Genomic DNA, 18,521 nt, shown 5'->3' with positions numbered 1-18,521 from the left:
CCAGGAGACCGAGGCCCTGTACAGGCTCTTGGTAAATGCATTGAGGAAATCAATGACTGGTTGTGCCACAATTTTCTCCAGCTAAACAAAAACAAAACTGAGGTAATAGTCTTTGGCGCCAAAGAAAAACGATTACAGGTCACCAGAGAACTTCAATCTATACGTCTAAAAACCACAAACCAGGCGAGAAATTTGGGTGTAGTGATGGATGCAGACCTAAACTTAGAAAAACACATTAAGACAATAACAAAGTCAGCTTACTATCACCTCAAGAATATATCAAGGATAAAAGATCTGATGTCTCAACAGGACCTGGAAAAACTAGTCCATGCATTCATCTTTAGTAGGCTTGATTACTGTAACAGCATCTTTACAGGTCTACCTAAAAAATCAGTCAGACAACTACAGCTCATTCAGAACTCTGCTGCTCGAGTCCTCACTAAGACCAAAAAAGTGGACCACATCAGTCCAGCTCTGAGGTCCTTACACTGGCTGCCTGTCCGTCAGAGGATAGACTTTAAAGTTCTGATGCTGGTCTATAAAGCTCTGAATGGTTTAGGACCAAAATACATCAATGACCTCCTGACCCAGTATGAACCATCCAGATCCCTCAGGTCATCTGGATCCGGTCTTTTATCAGTTCCCAGAGTCAGAACCAGACACGGAGAAGCTGCATTCAGCTTTTATGCTCCTTATATCTGGAACAAACTCCCAGAAAGCCTCAGATCAGCTGAAACACTCAGTTTATTTAAATCCAGGTTGAAGACTCACCTGTTCTCAGCTGCATTTGAATAAAGCACCAAATCCACACTTTAAGCTTAAATTTCAAAACTTACATTTAACTACTGATTTTATCTACTGTCCTGATTTTATCTGTTTTGATTTTATATACTGTTGTTTGTTTGTTTGTTAATTAGTTAGTTAGTTAATTTGCTTGTTTTATTCAATTTTAAATCATGCTTTTTATTTGTTCTTGTTTCTAATGTCTCTGTAAAGCACTTTGAATCACCTTGTTGTTGAATTGTGCTATACAAATAAACTTGCCTTGCCTTGCCTTGCCTTTGCTAAATTGCTAATGAAAAACATTGATCAGGCAGCTGTGATTGAGCAGCAGTGTAGATCCAACTATTTTCACGGTTGTTGTGGTCGTGATAATTTTGTGAGGCCACATCGAAAAGGCTTGGATGAGCTTTCCAAAGTTCTACAAGTTGTGCCTCCATCGCTTGTGTCCAGATCACACGCTACACTGCCGTGCTGCGCCGTCTTTTTCGCTGACATTTGTGTTTGCGCGTGCGCAGTGTGACAAACTGCAGTGACACCCTCACGACGGTCGCGAGGATTTCAAACAGGTTTGAAATCCTCACGACCAAGCGATTGATGATCGGGAGCTGGTCGTGAGGTGTTAATCGCTTCTCGTTACCCCACGTATACTACACGATGCACGACGCACGACGAAGGCCAAAATCGGGCCTATCGCCAAAACGGTCGCACGACTCAAAAATCGGCTCAAAATGGGCCAAAAATCGCACAGTCTAAGCCCAGCATTAGCTTTACTGTCGTCCATGTCGTCCGTGCATGGGGGCCCAGCCCTGGAGCAGGGTGCCGCCGGTGCATCGAGCCACCTGGGGGGCTCTTCAACTGGTGGGGAAGATTGTCACATCTTGCAGGAGCTTTCCTCTCCTCAGGAGCTCCCTCTGCAGGAGGGGGAGATACAGGAGAGGTGGAAGAAGATCTCAGCCTGGGTGTTTATTGTCTTATGTAGTCTGGAAGATGAATGGATGGTGGGGTGGGTGCAGTTTTCTCTGTGGTGGGGTTGGGTGGACTGTCCCGGGCTCTGTGGGGCCGGGAGGCGCTGCTGCGCTAGGCCCCGGTCTGGATGGGCCTGGGCCCCCTTTCCCTGGCGGGTCGCGGAGTATGGGGGTGCCTACTGGGGTCAGCGGGGGAGCTGGCCCCAGGGAGGGGTCACTTGCCCCTCCCTTCCTTCCCTCCCCATCTCTAGCTGCCTCCCTCTTCCCACTCCACCACAACCACCCACACATGCAGGACCTTGGAGTAGGGGTATGTCACCAGGGTGCAGAGGAGGCTACCCCCCCCCCCCCCCCTCTGTCCCCTTCTGGCTGCCTCTGCCTCAATTTTATCCCACAACTTAGACATTCACATTACTCACACTCTCATTACACATACATATAGGATCTTGGGGGTGGGCACGATACACGGAATCCAAAGTACCATCAGGGTGTACACCCCACCCCTGGCATCGTTGCCCACCTCTCAATGTTAAATACACGTAGACATTGAGGGCTAGCAGGAGGGACCATGCGCTTACCTGCTGCTCTCTGGCAGGTAGCTCCATGCCCTCCTGGGTTTTAAATGCACCTTAGAACACACATGCATCAACACTACAATGAGCGGGTTGAGGGAGGTTCGGAGTCTTCTCTCACCCCCGTTCTCTGCGACCTGCTGGAGCGGGGGGGCTAGGAGAAGGAGTTGGCCGTCCGACTGCGGTCTGGAGTGTGGGGCCTCCCTGCTGCTGCGGAGTCGGGGCGGTCTGCCTCCCCCCACCGCAGGGAAAAGGGTAACACCACCTGGGTCTGGGTGCAGTTCCCCCCTCCAGGGGCAAGGGTACCTAGACCCGGTTTGTAGAGTACGCTTGGGGAGTGTGATCGTGTGTACAGCGTCTCTTTATGTCTGTCTCCTCATTGGTTGAGTGTGGAGTAAGTGCATATGAGAGCATGAGGGTGGGAATGGATGTTTGTATATGTGTGTGCCTGTATTTCTGTGTCTATATGTCAGGTTGGGTGTCAGGCACCACCTCTCTGGGGACATCTTAGGCCCTCCAAGGTTTGGAGGCCTATCTCCCCCTACCACCACTTCCCCTGCCAGTGGCGGACTCCCTCAGACATCGGTGCGTTGGTGGTTCTTTGTGTCCGGGGATGGGCGTCCAGGTACACACCGGCTCACTCCTTGGCGGCCGCTTATCGGGGCCTGGCTGCTGAGTGAGCCCTCATCTGGGACTCTCCTCAGCTCTTTCTGGGACAGTGGCGCGGCTGCCCCTCTGTTGGTCTTCCTTGGTCTCTTGTGTTCTGGGGGCCTCTGGATGTCTGGAGTTTTGATCTCCTCCATACCTGCTTCATGCCCTGGAGGACGGGGCTGTGGCCCCCCCACACCCTCTAGCAGATCATTACATGAAGGAACCTTTAAAAAAAAAAAAAACAAGCGCGTCCATGCTCACAGGTGTACACACGGGTGATCACACCCACAAACTACACCCTTTTTGGCTCCTACCTCAAAGCACACTGTGTTCTGTTGATCTTATGTGCTGCACAATAATGTTTAATATTTAGTATTTACTGTCATATTCCCATATATCATTGTGATGTTGTTTATTCTATTACTCTTGTTCTCTTCTGCTTGTTTTCTTTTTTCTTTCTCAGCAGGTGATCCAGGTGATTGATATATGCATTTTTTTTTCTCTGCCCGTTCTGTTGGTTTTTGTCTTTTGCCCTTCTCCCCCGTCCCTCTTCTCAGCTGTTTCTCTTTCCCTCTTTCTTTCTCCCCTTCTTTCCCCCAGTCAAGTCTGTCCCGTATTCAGTAAGTGAAAATAAAATAAACAATAAAAGGTGAATCAAATGGACCATTACGGCAAGGCTGGGATGGTCAATTTGGTAAAGTAAATCCGCTGGGCATCTTTCTTTGCCTTTAGACAACAATTCTGATGGCAAAAGAGCCAAACGGGACAGGCGAAAAAAAAAAAAAGGTTTACTGTCGTCCGAGACTTGCACCGCAGTGTCGGCGTTTGTTTCCCTGTTGGCCATGCTTCTTGTTGTGGTCATCTGTTGTCTTCCGGTATTTTCTCCGTAAGCGACCTTTCCTTGACCAATGAGATGAGCGGTAATCTGAATTGTCATACTCGAATTGTCATAAGTGTGCTGTCAGCTCATTGGTCACAAAGCAGGAGAGGGGCTGGGAATTATGTTTTCAAACAAAGCGTTAATTCCATTAAAAGTTATAGACTACTTTTGATTCTCACTGTATTACGGGACAAAGTGCGTCCCTTATTAGCTCAATACGGGATGTGTACTTTTGTTTCTAAATACGGGACGATTCCGTATTTTAAGGGACGGTTGGCAACCCTAGTTAAAACTGAGTGCAATGCTTTTTAATACAAAGCTATTAGCATTGAAAGTCAGGGTCAATTTTCCATGCATGTTTCATCCTGTTTCTAGACTAAGTTGGATATTTTGGAGTCAAAAAATATAGTTTATTTAGCTATGAAGTCACACCCAATATGTAACACCATTTAGGTGATGTTAGATGTTAGTCATTCCTAGTTTTTGTGCTTCCTCTCTGTGAAGATGTTAGCTTCTATTAATGTAGTTTTTTTGTTGTTGTTTTTTCACATTAACAGCTGCCTTTTTAGTGAGTGCCAGCATAACATGGTAGCAGCTAAGTTTACCAACTAGCTGGTGAAAATGGTGGAAACATTAATATATTATTTGCTTAAACTGGTGGAGACTTTTTCATTTATGCTAATGCACGGTATGCTAATGCAATGCAACTGCAAGTACAAAGAGTTTACTAATAAACAAGGCAAAGCCAAAATGTGTAAATTGTACCTTGTGCAACGATGGTAGACATAAATGACAAAAACATATATTAAAGTGATGAATCCATAGATAGATTATAGCTTGGCATAAAGCGCAGGAGAAACTGCTACTGGAACAGCGACCTTCCAAAAACGTCAATGCTAAAAGAAGTATCTTTCATTTCAATATTAATCATAGTGAAGCTACTGATCTATAACATTTGGTGCTTTAGAATAAAACTGGAATAAACTGAATATGTTTCTTCAGAAAATAATGCATTTGAATCTCATTCATTAACACATTAGCATTCAGCTAATAGTTATTGGCAGTTTTGGTGCAAACTGGTGCTTTGACTTTCTACACCACACTGTGTGAACTACACTCACCTTTTTTCCAGGAATAGACTACACTTTCCTGTCATAGTCTGTCATGCCATTTCTTTATATATATTATGAAACAACCGTCATCTGTTGCTTCCTCTGATACTCCTTTAGTCACATATTGTTTGCTTTCTATTCGCCTTCACATCAGTGACAGGCAAGCTGTCACCCTAGATGTCCCACAGCAAATGGATTATGACTGATGGATCGCTCTGAGTGTGTGCTTGTGTGAAAAGGCAACATTTGCATTTCAGGCCACTGCATTCATAACAGTGGGTTATGATTCCGATATTGTCATCTAATAGATGGCAACCTGTCGAGGGTTGCCCACCTCTAACCAGATAAACAGTTAAGAAAATGTATAGCCGTATGGAGTATGATGTTAATGTAAGAGCATGTGGTATCATCAGAAAGAAGTGCAGAGAGGATGACCTGCAGAGAGGAACCACTCTGTAGACAGATGGAGTGTTTTCATGCTGAATCAGACTGAAAACCTTTCATCGATAACACTTTCTTCCATCAACCCACTCTCCTGCTATCTAACCCAAATGTTAACCAACTTACACTTTACAGTCATGGCTGATGACTGAATATCCCCATTTCTCAGATACTGAGGGAAATCTCCTTTTCTTTTCCCCCTCAAGGTTAGGAGATCTTAGTGAGAGAACTGCTTCAGGATAGGTATTAAATATGTTGGTATGTCTAAATTGGAAGTCTAACTTTTAGACTTTCTGCTAATGGAAATGGGATAGGGCTCACTTTAAAAAGGTAGCATGAATGAATAAATATATTACAAAAAAACAGTGCTGTGTTTTTACTGTCGCTCTCTCCAAAAACTGTTTTTATTGTTATATTTTTAATTGAAACTGTGCTCACAAACTGTGACAACAACGCCATCTCGCCTGCATGTAAAACAGCCCAGTTCCGACCTGCTGTTTCCCGATTAAACAAAATCAAAGTGAACAGAGCAATTTTCTTAAGAATTAGTTAATGCCTGAATGCCCTGCCGGAGATTTTTGTCATTATCAAAAAATTACAAGAGTGCTTTTTGTTTTTTTGATCACTGCAGAGCGTCATATCCCGCTGACACCCTCGCCACTTACAGTCCATCATGACCTTTTTATTTAAACTTAGTGAAAATGAAAATGTCACCTGAATGAAGAATCAGGGTTATTCTATGAAACAACATTTGGCTAAACTTTATGAATTCAGTTAATCATGTTGAAAACAGGAGTTGTTTTATGCACATTTTCAAGTGATTAAACTAAATGGATAAATGAACATAATTTTAAATGTAGGATTTTTCATCAGTGAAAATACAGTGACTGAAGTAAAGTAAAAAAGTAAAGTAAAATTTTATTTATAGCACCTTTCAAGATAAAAATCACAAAGTGCTTCACAGAAGCTAAAACCTAAAAATAAAAATCAACCAAAAGCAAGTTTAAAAAGATGAGTTTTTAGCTGTTTTTTAAAACGGACCACGGAGTCCACAGATCTCAGGCTAGAGTCTAGAACCCATGAAAGTCAACAAATGTTGTTTTCTCTCTCTGCATTCATTTATATAAAGTAAAAACTGGAGGATTTGAGCCACTAAGAAAAAGAAACAGTGGTGTGTCAGAATTCTGAGATCAATTCCAGACTTCCGTCTTTTTTCTCAGAATTATTGGGGAAAAAAATCGAAAAGATTCCCCCATTTTCCAACACGTTCTCACTCCCAAAACATAACATTTTGCACTTGGTGACAAATCATCCGTATATTAGGTTTCCGGGCACCTAACACGTCACTATATTACGAGATTGGAAAAATGAGGAAACATGAGAACCGTTTGGAATGAATCTACACATGCACATTTATTTTACTTAAATCGCTTTGGAAAACACTACCTAACGTTATTAAAGTGGTGGTTAGGGTTAGGGATAAGGTTAAGGTTAGGGCTGGAATACATGGCTGGAACGTCTATTACCGCGGGACTGTCGTTCGACTGGATTTCATCCACAACCCAGCGCGTAGCATAGAAATATGGAAGGTCACCTTTTGCCTTCCCATGGAACACCTCGGGACGTGACAAATCGTCGGTATATTACGAATCCTCGGGAGTGGGGATGGGCTGTTTTTTCCCAGTGGCCCTAATCCTTCCACAGGACTTAGCCATGGAAGAATACTAAAGTGTTCCTAACTTGGTTAAGTGTTGTGAGGCTTTTTTTCCCCTGATCTATGGAAATAATTCTGTCATCATGCACTTCAGTTGCTTTCTGTTGTCTGAGATCTTAGTGAGAGAACTGCTGCAGGACAGGTATTAAATATGTTGCTCCTGGACGCTCCAGAGTTGGTATGTCTAAATTAGAAGTTTAACTTTTAGACTTTCTGCTAATGGAAATGGGATAGGGCTCACTTTAAAAAGGTAGCATAAATGAATAAATTTATTACAAAAAAGAGTGCTGTGTTTTTACTGTCGCTCTCTCCAAAAACTGTTTTTTATTGTTATATTTTTAATTGTTGTTTTTCGTGCCTTTCAGTTGCTGAGCTGGCGAGTACTTTCAGTCTTTTTAAGATTATCAGATTGTTGATTTGGCCCCTCAAACACACACACATACTCTGCACAAATGCATAATGCACAAATTCAGCTCTGCAAATCAACTCCAGCTTTTTTGTCATGAAATAAAAAAGGAACCTGACCTGACCGTGAAACTGGTTGTCAGACAATTGCTCATTTACTTTAGAGCCTCTAAATATTGTGAAAAGTCTTTGTATTAAAGCTGAAAATCTGCATTTCATGTATTCATTTGCTTGATCTAAATTTTAGATCAAGCAAGATTCTAAAATCTACTGTGGTGATGCACAAAGGGAAAACTGCAGAAATTATGCATAAAAGCATCTTGTTATCATAATAATGTGTCTGTCCACAAAGATTTCTATCAATTAAAACCTATAATTGCAGCACATCCTTTGGTAGACACTATCTTATTAACTTTTTCTTTCTAAAAATGTCATTGGTCTGTTTTTTAAGTTACAGGCACACAAATCCTGCATGTTGATGTCAGCAAATTCTACAGTTTACAATCTAGTTTTTCACAGCACAAAAGAAAAGTGACGAGCTGCAGCTGTAAACTCTTTCAGTTTGAGTACCGTGAAGTTGTGGTGACAAAATCTAAAGAAAATTTTGTTTATGAGTGTTTACCGAGATGAATGTTTTTGTCTTCAAGCAACATATTTGCCCATTCTGACGAAAATAACCAGAATAATTTTTATAACCACAGTAATTATAATCTTTAATACCTCATGGAGCAACTCTCAACAATGCAATGGCACATCTGGTTTCTAATGTTTATTTTAAGCCTGGACTCACTGCACAGACTTAACACACATAAATGATTGCGCTGCTCTTTATATGACACTTTACACTCTGCCTCACTCAAACATGAAGCAATGATTCTGAATAAAACCTGACATACAAACAAATCAAAGGTTTATTTATTCTAATAATTCATCATTAAAGAACATATGGTTGATATAGACTAACTGTATAACAGTCAAGTGAATTTCATTTGAGCAGATTTCATTAAAGTTAACGTTTTGCATTTGATTTATGTAACAAAATTACATGGTAAAGTTACATGTAATCAAATTACTTAAGGGTTGGATTTTAGAGATAAATATTTTATGCCATCTCAAACATGCACTATGCTCTATTTTATTTATAACCTTTAGCACATTTAAACAACAGAGCTTGACCCAAAGTGCTCTGGAGGATTTTAAAATAAGCTGTATTTTGTTGTGTTAAACAATTATTGTGCAAAATAAAGATCACACTGATTTAGTGGTCATTAAAATGTGTTCAGAATTTGATCATCAATGGTGATTTATCTCATTAATCATGACACATAAGCTGTCTTTATAAAAGTATAGATGTGGGTATTACTGGCCCTGTATTTACTGTGTTGTACTGATGCAGCATCGCACATCAATACAACACACACACCTATGTGCAATTCTAAGCATATTTCATCTTATATATTCAGTTTAACCTTAAACTTACAGTGGGGCAAAAAAGTATTTAGTCAGCCACCGATTGTGCAAGTTCCCCCACTTAAAATGATGACAGAGGTCAGTAATTTGCACCAGAGGTACACTTCAACTGTGAGAGACAGAATGTGAAAAAAAAATCCATGAATTCACATGGTAGGATTTGTAAAGAATTTATCCGTAAATTGGGGTGGAAAATAAGTATTTGGTCACCTCAAACATGGAAAATCTCTGGCTCTCACAGACCTGTAACGTCTTCTGTAAGAAGCTTTTCTGTCCCCCACTCGTTACCTGTATGAATGGCACCTGTTTGAACTCATCATCTGTATAAAAGACACCTGTCCACAGCCTCAAACAGTCAGACTCCAAACGCCACCATGGCCAATACCAAAGAGCTTTCGAAGGACACCAGGAAAAGTATTGTAGACCTGCACCAGACTAGGAAGAGTGAATCTACAATAGGCAAGCAGCTTGGTGTGAAAAAATCAACTGTGGGAGCAATCATCAGAAAATAGAAGACATACAAGACCACTGATAATCTCCCTCGATCTGGGGCTCCACGCAAGATCTCATCCCGTGGGGTCAAAATGATCATGAGAATGGTGAGCAAAGATCCCAGAACCACACGGGGGGACCTGGTGAATGACCTGCAGAGAGCTGGGACCAAAGTAACAAAGGTCACCATCAGTAACACACTACAACGGCAGGGAATCAAATCCCGCAGTGCCATACGTGTTCCGCTGCTGAAGCCAGTGCATGTCCAGGCCCGTCTGAAGTTTGCCAGAGAGCACATGGATGATACAGCAGAGGATTGGGAGAATGTCATGTGGTCAGATGAAACCAAAGTAGAACTTTTTGGTATAAACTCAACTCGTCGTGTTTGGAGGAAGAAGAATACTGAGTTGCATCCCAAGAACACCATACCTACTGTGAAGCATGGGGGTGGAAACATCATGCTATGGGGCTGTTTTTCTGCCAAGGGGACAGAACGACTGATCCGTGTTAAGGACAGAATGAATGGGGCCATGTATCGTGAGATTTTGAGCCAAAACCTGCTTCCATCAGTGAGAACTTTGAAGATGAAACGAGGCTGGGTCTTCCAACATGACAATGATCCAAAACACACCGCCCGGGCAACAAAGGAGTGGCTCCGTAAGAAGCATTTGAAAGTCCTGGAGTGGCCTAGCCAGTCTCCAGACCTCAACCCCATAGAAAATCTGTGGCGGGAGTTGAAAGTCCGTGTTGCTCGGCGACAGCCCCAAAACATCACTGCTCTCGAGAAGATCTGCATGGAGGAATGGGCCAAAATACCAGCTACTGTGTGTGCAAACCTGGTAAAGACCTATAGTAAACGTTTGACCTCTGTTATTGCCAACAAAGGTTATGTTACAAAGTATTGAGTTGTATTTTTGTTATTGACCAAATACTTATTTGCCACCCTGATTTACGAATAAATTCTTTACAAATCCTACCATGTGGATTCATGGATTTTTTTTTCACATTCTGTCTCTCACAGTTGAAGTGTACCTCTGGTGCAAATTACTGACCTCTGTCATCATTTTAGGTGGGGGAACTTGAACAATCGGTGGCTGACTAAATACTTTTTTGCCCCACTGTAAATACAAATTTAGCTTCTAGTTTGTTTGTGGATTAAAGAATTACTGGTGCAACCACATCCATGTAGAGAAAACTGAATCACCAGTGCCTCAGAAAATAACAGAACAAGCATATTCATTCATTTATTAAAACCAGTGTCATTTCATGATAATCACCCTTCTTGGCCGCCAAAGCACAACATCATACTGTAAAACATTCAGCGAGTTCACGGTCAGATTGCTCAAGGCTGTTTAGGAAACTGTTTGGTTTTTTTACTCCTCTCTAAGAGCATTTACCTTCTGTGCACAGAGAGGATTTCCCACAAATGACTAATGAAAGCGGATTTAATTTAGGAACATGAGGTGAAACAACAGAGGCCACAGGATCCTCCTCTCCATTAACACAATGTTACTTTGGCTGATAATACGGGGACAGTCTTGCGACCGGATTTATCCCTACAGTACGAAGCAATAAAACAACTCAACCTTTTTCATCTAGTTCTCTTATCTCCATCCCTCCAGCATCCCTCCCCTTACTCCCATTCTCCCTCTTCTCCCTCCCTCTGACTGATAATCTATGGCCGATCTGCTGACCCACACGTAGTGGGAAAATAATCTAGCTAATGGAGGAGAACCCAGGTGGATAAGGACAGTCAGGACAGGAAAATACAGCAGTCTAGTCCTGATGCTGTTAAGCACAAGCTCATAGAAAGATGGAGGAGGGAGAGTCCGGGAGACCTGCTGCTGGACAGCGAACAGTTTGTTTAATGGCCACTATTGTTCATGGATGCCCTTTCTGTGTCTGCTTTTGCTCTCGAACTGTTATATTACACGAAGAGTGCAACATTCAAATGTGCCTTCTGTGCTATACTGTATAGAAAGTGCTATAATGTAACACAAGTTAAATAAGTTTTATGTGCATCTGGAGGTACAGCTGGTGTTGCTCGACTCGACTTAATCAGTCTTGTGTCTCTGGGTTCATTTAAGCTATAAACGAACATAAATCTGTAGATGATGATTTGTAATTTTAGCTGGATTAGGGAGGTGTGCTGGACTTGTGTTTACCAGAAGTGATGGTTAAATAGATCGTTTGGTTTAAGCGCTGTACATGTAACCTTGCTGTGACTGTAGATGTGCCTTGTCCCCACTACAACTAGCCGGATATGCATATCAATCCACAAAATATGTTACAGGAGTAACACCATAAGTGTACGAGTACCACAAGTACAGCATTTTATACGTTTTACTGTGTCTTGTTTCTAGCAATAGACGCATTAGTTTGAAATATGCACACTGGAATTATCTTCTGACATTTTTCCAGCTGTCCTGTGCTGCTGTGGGCAACATCTTCAGCTCTGAACCTCAGCTGCTCCTCTCTGCTGCTGCCGCTGCTCCATCTGCAGGCGCCGCTGCCGTCAAATAACAATTTCTCAACTTCTTCTGAACTGCAGAAGATTCATGAATTTTACATACTCCAAGTCCCAGCATACCATGAAATTCACACCTGATAATGGCAAAAACGTGCTAATCGAGCCGGCCCTCTGAAAGCTGAAGCATTCAAGCTATTTGGCAAAGATTCTCTGAGACGTCTTCATTTATTAGATCACAGCGTGCACTGCATTCGAGGCTAAGTGATGCTTAAGATGAAATGTGAGGCGGAGAGCTGCTGTTCTTTCCAGTCGAGCTTTCCACTTTAAAGTGTGTGTGTGACGCATTCTGTTCATATTCCATGTAAGAAAAGAATTAAAGGCCTGATTTGTGTAACATTACTGAGGCCTCCATCTCTTTTTCTTCTTCCCCTCTCCACCCTTTGATGCAGGTCCAAACGGTAAAGGTTAGCAGCGTATCTGGCTACAGTAGGTTTTAAGAAGTCTGAATAAAAATAATCGCAGGAAACATGGCAAAAAGCTTTAAAGGGGTATGTTAGACACAGAAAGATTTCATTTCTGGCAATGCTGTGAAGTACTGTGAGCTTCACTTAATGGTATCATGGTTTTTATATTCTTTAAAGTGAGATAAAATTAGCTTAAAATAGCTAGCTTGGAGCATCATATACATGCTTCCTAGCTTATGATTCCTATAAACCCATATGGTCAGCAAACAAACTGGTTCTGTAAGTGGGAATGTGTGTTGGGTTAACTGGTGGTTCTAAGTTGCCTGTCGGTACGAATGTGATTATTTAATAACTGTGAGTGTTAGCCCTCTGATAGCATGAATGCTATCCAGTACGTTTCCTGCCTTTCACCCTGTGACAGCTAGCATAAGTTCCCATACAGTCATGAACTAAAAGAAAAAAGATAAGAAAGATAAATTTGATTTGAATGATAAAATTCTGGTTTGCTGGAAGCTCTAAATAATAATAATCACTAAAGTATTTAACTTGAACAGAACATCATTCAAAATATGAGCTTAAGAAAAGAAGACGCCTTCAAGGCACCAAATAACTGGCAGCAGCACAGCTCCATGAAAGGCTTATTAACTGAAAATTTAAGCATGGGAAATTATTTCACATAAAGGTAGAAATGCCTGTATTCCTCACAGATAGGGATGCTTATTAGTATTTAGGCCAGTGGCTAGAATACTAGTTAATCAGCTCGCCTACGCTCAGCGGGTCCAGTCGCCCTAACCGTACACACTAAATTTATTGAAATCAAAGCAACGAGGAACGCTTCATTTGTCTGTGCTGAACCCAAAGGTCTGAAGCTGATATCGATTTTCTCAAAAGCAAATGAGCATATTTAAAATTGTAACAAAAAAACTTTATTAAGGTTTAAAAAATGCATCCAGCTTCTTCACCAACTCGCTCACTAATGCTTGTCTTCCTGTTTCACCTTGAGTGTTTTTTATTTTTACTTTTTTGACCTCTTCCAACATCTGTCCCTCCATCGGCCTTTCTCACTTTGTCTCCCTCCAGACATCTTCAGCCACCTCTCTCTGTGCCTCACATCGCCTTCTCTCCTCCATCCTCACGCTCTTTTTTTCGTCAGCTGGATCGGATCCAAAGTGTCATCAATAAATCATAACGAGAAGAAAGCAGTCGATGCTCAGGGAAAAAATGGTTCTCTCTCTTCTCTTCTTTTTAGTGTGAAGTCTGAAATCCAAGAGGATGCTTTAAAGTATTTAAAGCCAGTTAAAGGTGCTCAGCTTGCATTTTAAAGCATCAGCACAGTGATACCTCCATATAATTACCTTTATGGATTGATTGTGGTCAAGATAATGGCTAGTAGACTGCACAATGTTTTCTGAACTCTACTATTTGAATAAATTTGACTCCTCTGACTTTCATCGGGAGGACAGCGTCTTTTAATTGACTGTAAATGTGGGCTTCTTTTATACTACTCTGCTTAAATGGAACTATTACGCTTTTCCTTATTGTCTCTTAAAACACTGAGGTTACACTATGTGCGAGTGCTTTCAGACTTTATAGTGATTTGAAAGCTCAAATCCTTAATGTGGTCAACTCAGCCACACAGCCACTATTCAGATGTTTTGTTTGTGAGGGGCAGCCTATCAGAGGAGCTTGTGTCAGACAGTGGGATAACATAAATGCTGCCCTGAGGCCATAGATACGATGAATAGGGATTTTCTTAATGATCTGCCAAAGCTCCTCTAGTAGAGTCCATAACCTTGAAATGAACATCTCTTTAAGCCTTGCATATCTAGTCAGAACCAAAGGGGGAGAAAATGTCCAGTCAATCTAAAACTAGCTCAAAAAATACCAGTACAGCTTCTGTCTTTCGACATCTCTGAAGTCGCTCATGACTAATTCTCCACTCTGTTCTGTAGCAGGTAGATGCCGTCACTCCCGTTTGGGCTCAGCTTGCACATACATGAACCCCACAGTGTCATGGTCCGCGGCCCGGCGTCCGGGGTGCTGATGGGATGCCCACGCCCACGGGCGTGGCTGCTAACCCCACACCTGCATCCCATCCCAGGCGATCACCAGGTCGTCTCTCAGCGGTAACGTACATCTGCGGGAAAGCCCTTATGAAAAATCATCCATCTGAACTAACACTGTTTTGCCCTGTGTACTCAGATCACAACTCGGCGTTTTTTGTGAGCCACCTGCCTGTCCACCTGCCCGCCTGAGATTTGGATCACGATCAGCCCCGCCGCCTCGACCCCTTTTGGAGCCCCCCCCCCTCTGGTTCACTCTGCCCGGCTATCACCGTAAGACGCATACTCCCCCTTCCCTCGTATGCTGCCATTTTTCCGCACCCCAGTAATCTGTTTCTCCTTTTTTTTTGCAGCCTCCCACAGCCCTGCTCTCGGCGTTCCCTGCGCGACTCACCTCCCCGGTCCTTCGGTGTTTTCTGGTTCCACACGTTGTTTTTTCCGGCTACCCTCACGGGACACCTTTAGTTATAATAAAATTTGGTTTCTTTATTCTCTCCTACCCTGGTGTGTGAGTTCTGCTTCTGGGTCCAGCTTGCGCACGGAACTTTGGTTCATGACACACAGATTTTATAAAAGCCTTTTTATTAAAATAAATACATAAATTCCACATCCTGCTCTAAATTATATATTGTATGTAACATTACATGTATATATTTATATAACACTCTGCCACCCAAGTTTGCCAGTGATTGTTTTTGCAAGCCTACTCTCATAGATGATGTTAAAGCCTGCCCATACTTTGGGGTTTTCTGAAAGCTTTACTTCTGGTCTCACTGACACAACACATGAAATCCTTCTGATGTTCTGTCAATTTCACCTTGGTTGCACATTATGTAAAGCACAAAAAGTGGCACGATCTGGCCATCTCGCTACAGTCGGACTGGGGACGGTGGTTGGAGATCCCAGCACAACCCAAATTACTGCCATCTCTGTGAGACAGAGTGCTTCTGCTGTCGGTCTGTGACTGAGTGGAGTCAAGTTGGCAACTACATGAAATCTGTCTGTGATTGCTGACAACTGCAAATCCGTTGCTGTCTGTTGGAAAGCTATTTGTTTCTGTATACAAAAAAATTCATATTAAGTAGATTTTCACATAAAGCGCTTACATTCAGAGTCCAGGCAGAATGTAGTGACAAATAGTGACATAGTTGCTGCAAGTTAGTAATTATCCTATAAAATCACACAGGAGCTCAGCAATCTCACATTTATAAAAGAAACTAACCAAAATACAACCAGTTTGCAATCGTTTGTGCTCAGGCACAGGCACATTGAGACTGATTGCAGATGCCATGTATTCCAGCCCTAATCCATCCATGCATATATCATTTTTTGGTATTAAATGTATCTATAAATGTATATAATTAAATTTGTACATATAAATTCAGTTGTTTGAAAATCTTTGCCAAACTACCTAAGAGCGATTGCTGCCAGTGTAAGTTGGACCACGATTCTTGCGTTTGACCAGCTCTTTGCCCCGAGGTTGAGCGTGGAACACCGTTAACTATCTGGACAAGTTGGTTTCTGCAGCTACATCCATCTCCAAAAGCAAAACAAAAACATTTAAGTTTTTATTTTGCAGGCAACCATTGAGTTTTCCTAGCCACAAGGAGATTGCCATCCTATTTTTACTCTAGTGTGGCTGAGCCAATAAAGAGTCTCAAAATTAAATAGTATTTATTTCGTGCTTTTAAAATACTTCCTTCAACTGTGCCAATAGATAGAAATGAAATGACAAATCAACAGGTGTAAATGGTTGTAGTCTCCAGGGGCCAAATTTATTTCACAGCTCTTACTTCAACTTCCACCAGCAGTGTTGTCATGTATTTCGGAATATAATAATGACAGTGGCTTAAAATGTTCTGCTGTGGACGCAGATCTGTCATTTAAAGTCGGTATTAGAATCTCCTCCGGACTGTCATCAAAAGTAGACAGGACAGCCATTATTCATGGAATACCAGAAAGGGTTTAGATTACAGTAACTGACAAGAAAATAGTATATTTGCAGCTGTAACACAATGGTGGAGGTCAGAAATGATGGAGCACTAGCGGTGGATGAAGGCAGTGATTGCATACATTGCCAGCATGTTGATTTTGAATCCAATGTAATGACTTCAATTGTGGCAGTGTACAATAGTGCATGATTAAAGGCGAGATATTACATGTTTTATTTCATTTAACTGCCACTTTATGGGTAATTTCAGAAAAATTGCATATTTAAAAAGTCTTTTTTTCAGCAGAAGTTATAAGTTACACTGAAAAGTTATCCATGGTGAACTGTACAAGTAGTATCAGTATTTTCATCCAAAGACTCTTCAAGCATCAAACCAGATTAAATATTAAGGGCATCCAACGAAGGCATCGACCTGACTGCCTCTGCCTCGCTTCCCTTCGTCTTCTCTGTCTGCCCTTCCTCCTGTCCCCTCCTTGCTCCCCTCATTACCCCCTTTCTGTCTCTCTGGGTGGAATCACCACCGCAGTGAGAGTGTAAAGACAGGGTGATGTACTGATAGGATAGCCTGTCTGCTACAGTAAGTGCCACGGCACTCCCTTAGCTATCGATTGGGCCTCTACTGCAGCAATCAATAAATAAATTCATAAATAAATGAAAACACCCCCCTTATCGGGTAATTTACTCCACAGCTGGCTCTCAAACTATAGTGCAGAGCTTTGCTTGTTTACTATCAGTTCTCTCAGGGCTAAAAGTACAGTTGCCATACATATGATGATGAGTTTAGGTTTGATAGGTTAAAGGTGCATGGATATTAGTGAAACATGGACTTATACACCTATGTAGTTACCTTTCTCACTCACTATGTGTTAATAGACCTCTCTGCACTGAATTATTTTTGTTATTAATCTCTGGTTCATCTTTTGCTCTGTCTTCCTTCTCTCACACTGGTCATGGCAGATATCCCCTGCATCTGCTGGAGGTCTCTTCCTGTTAAAAGGGAGTTTTTCCTCCCCACTGTCGCCAAAGTGCTTGCTAATAGAGGATCATATGATTGTTGGGTTTTTCTCTGTATGTAGTATTGTAGGGTCTACCTTACAATATAAAGCGCCTTGAGGCGACTGTTGTGATTTGGCACCATTGAAATAAAATGGAATTCAATTCAATATACAAACCTATATATAGTAAAAGATGGACTTAGCATCCTTGCATAGGATAGAAAATGAGCATATGTTCCAGGTCTGAAAAGTGAAGCCAACACCAAAGTATCTTACTCCATTATTTTTAATGACTAACAGGTGCCAACCTTGGAAGCTGCAAAAGATTCTGAGTTGTATAGAACTCATCCATCTATTTTCTACCACTTATTCAGGGTTGGGTGGAGAGACAAGCTGTCTGAGCAGATCTCAGTTCAAAAAGCCTATGGGAAAATAGTGCTTGGGTTCCTTTCCTCACTGACCTCAGTAAACTCTGCCTTATGAGTTTATGGGCTTAGTTGCTAACATTAGGTCATTCATCAACTTCATCTGCTTCTTCAATTCAGCATTAGAGTACTATCCCAACTACAGGTTGCCAATCAATTACAAGGAAAAGGCAATCATTCACACTGAGTGCCAACTTTGAATCATCAACTGACATACCTGTGCATGTGTTTGGACCCAGAGAGAACCCACACAGACACAAACAGAACAGCCCCTGAGAGGCAACAGTGCTAGCCACCACACAGCCATGCTACCCAGCTCTGGGTGATATTAAACTGAATATTAAATTCATTTTGAAGTTGATTACCCATGACTTCGGCTACTTGAAAATCACAAGCCGTTAATCAAAGACTGTGCGGTATAGCAACCAGGGCCACCCCATGCTCCATGTACAAGTATTTAAACCAGCATTAATGTCAGTGTCCAGTAGGAGACGACTCTTCTAGTTACAAAAAGAAGTCTTGTTGTATAGAAGTCTGTGGGGAAACGACCCTCAGATTGTGTCATCCGTAACCTCAGTAAATGCTGATGACCAGTTTAGAAACTCAACTCAAACTACGACTACACTCAAAACCACATGAACGTGCTGTTTCCCCTCAATTTCAAAACA

General features: G+C 41.9%; 1 protein-coding gene and 1 long non-coding RNA gene across 12 annotated transcripts in view; one reads left to right on the top strand and one right to left on the bottom strand.

Moving 5' to 3' along the window:
* LOC146702655 (uncharacterized) overlaps positions 1 to 14,981 on the top strand; it is a 41,521-nt gene extending 26,540 nt beyond the window's left edge. Inside the window, exons 1-4 of one of the 3 annotated variants that reach the window (XR_014921876.1) lie at positions 13,412 to 13,643; positions 14,372 to 14,545; positions 14,622 to 14,755; positions 14,836 to 14,981. This is a non-coding gene — a long non-coding RNA (uncharacterized LOC146702655). Of the gene's footprint in view, positions 1 to 13,411; positions 13,644 to 14,371; positions 14,546 to 14,621; positions 14,756 to 14,835 lie in introns of those variants that run through there. The other 2 variants (XR_014921875.1, XR_014921874.1) reach the window with 2 other exon arrangements.
* The window catches only part of cacna1g (calcium channel, voltage-dependent, T type, alpha 1G subunit), a 228,606-nt gene that overhangs the window by 172,147 nt on the left and 37,938 nt on the right, over positions 1 to 18,521 (bottom strand). The gene's annotated exons all lie outside the window — the stretch shown is intronic.

This window comes from Copadichromis virginalis, linkage group LG8, assembly GCF_057382275.1.
Source record: "Copadichromis virginalis isolate Kocher_CV1m ecotype Utaka linkage group LG8, C_Virginalis_male_GT1.1, whole genome shotgun sequence".
NCBI classification, from domain to species: Eukaryota; Metazoa; Chordata; class Actinopteri; order Cichliformes; family Cichlidae; genus Copadichromis; species Copadichromis virginalis.
This window is presented reverse-complemented; position numbering and strand designations above follow the sequence as displayed.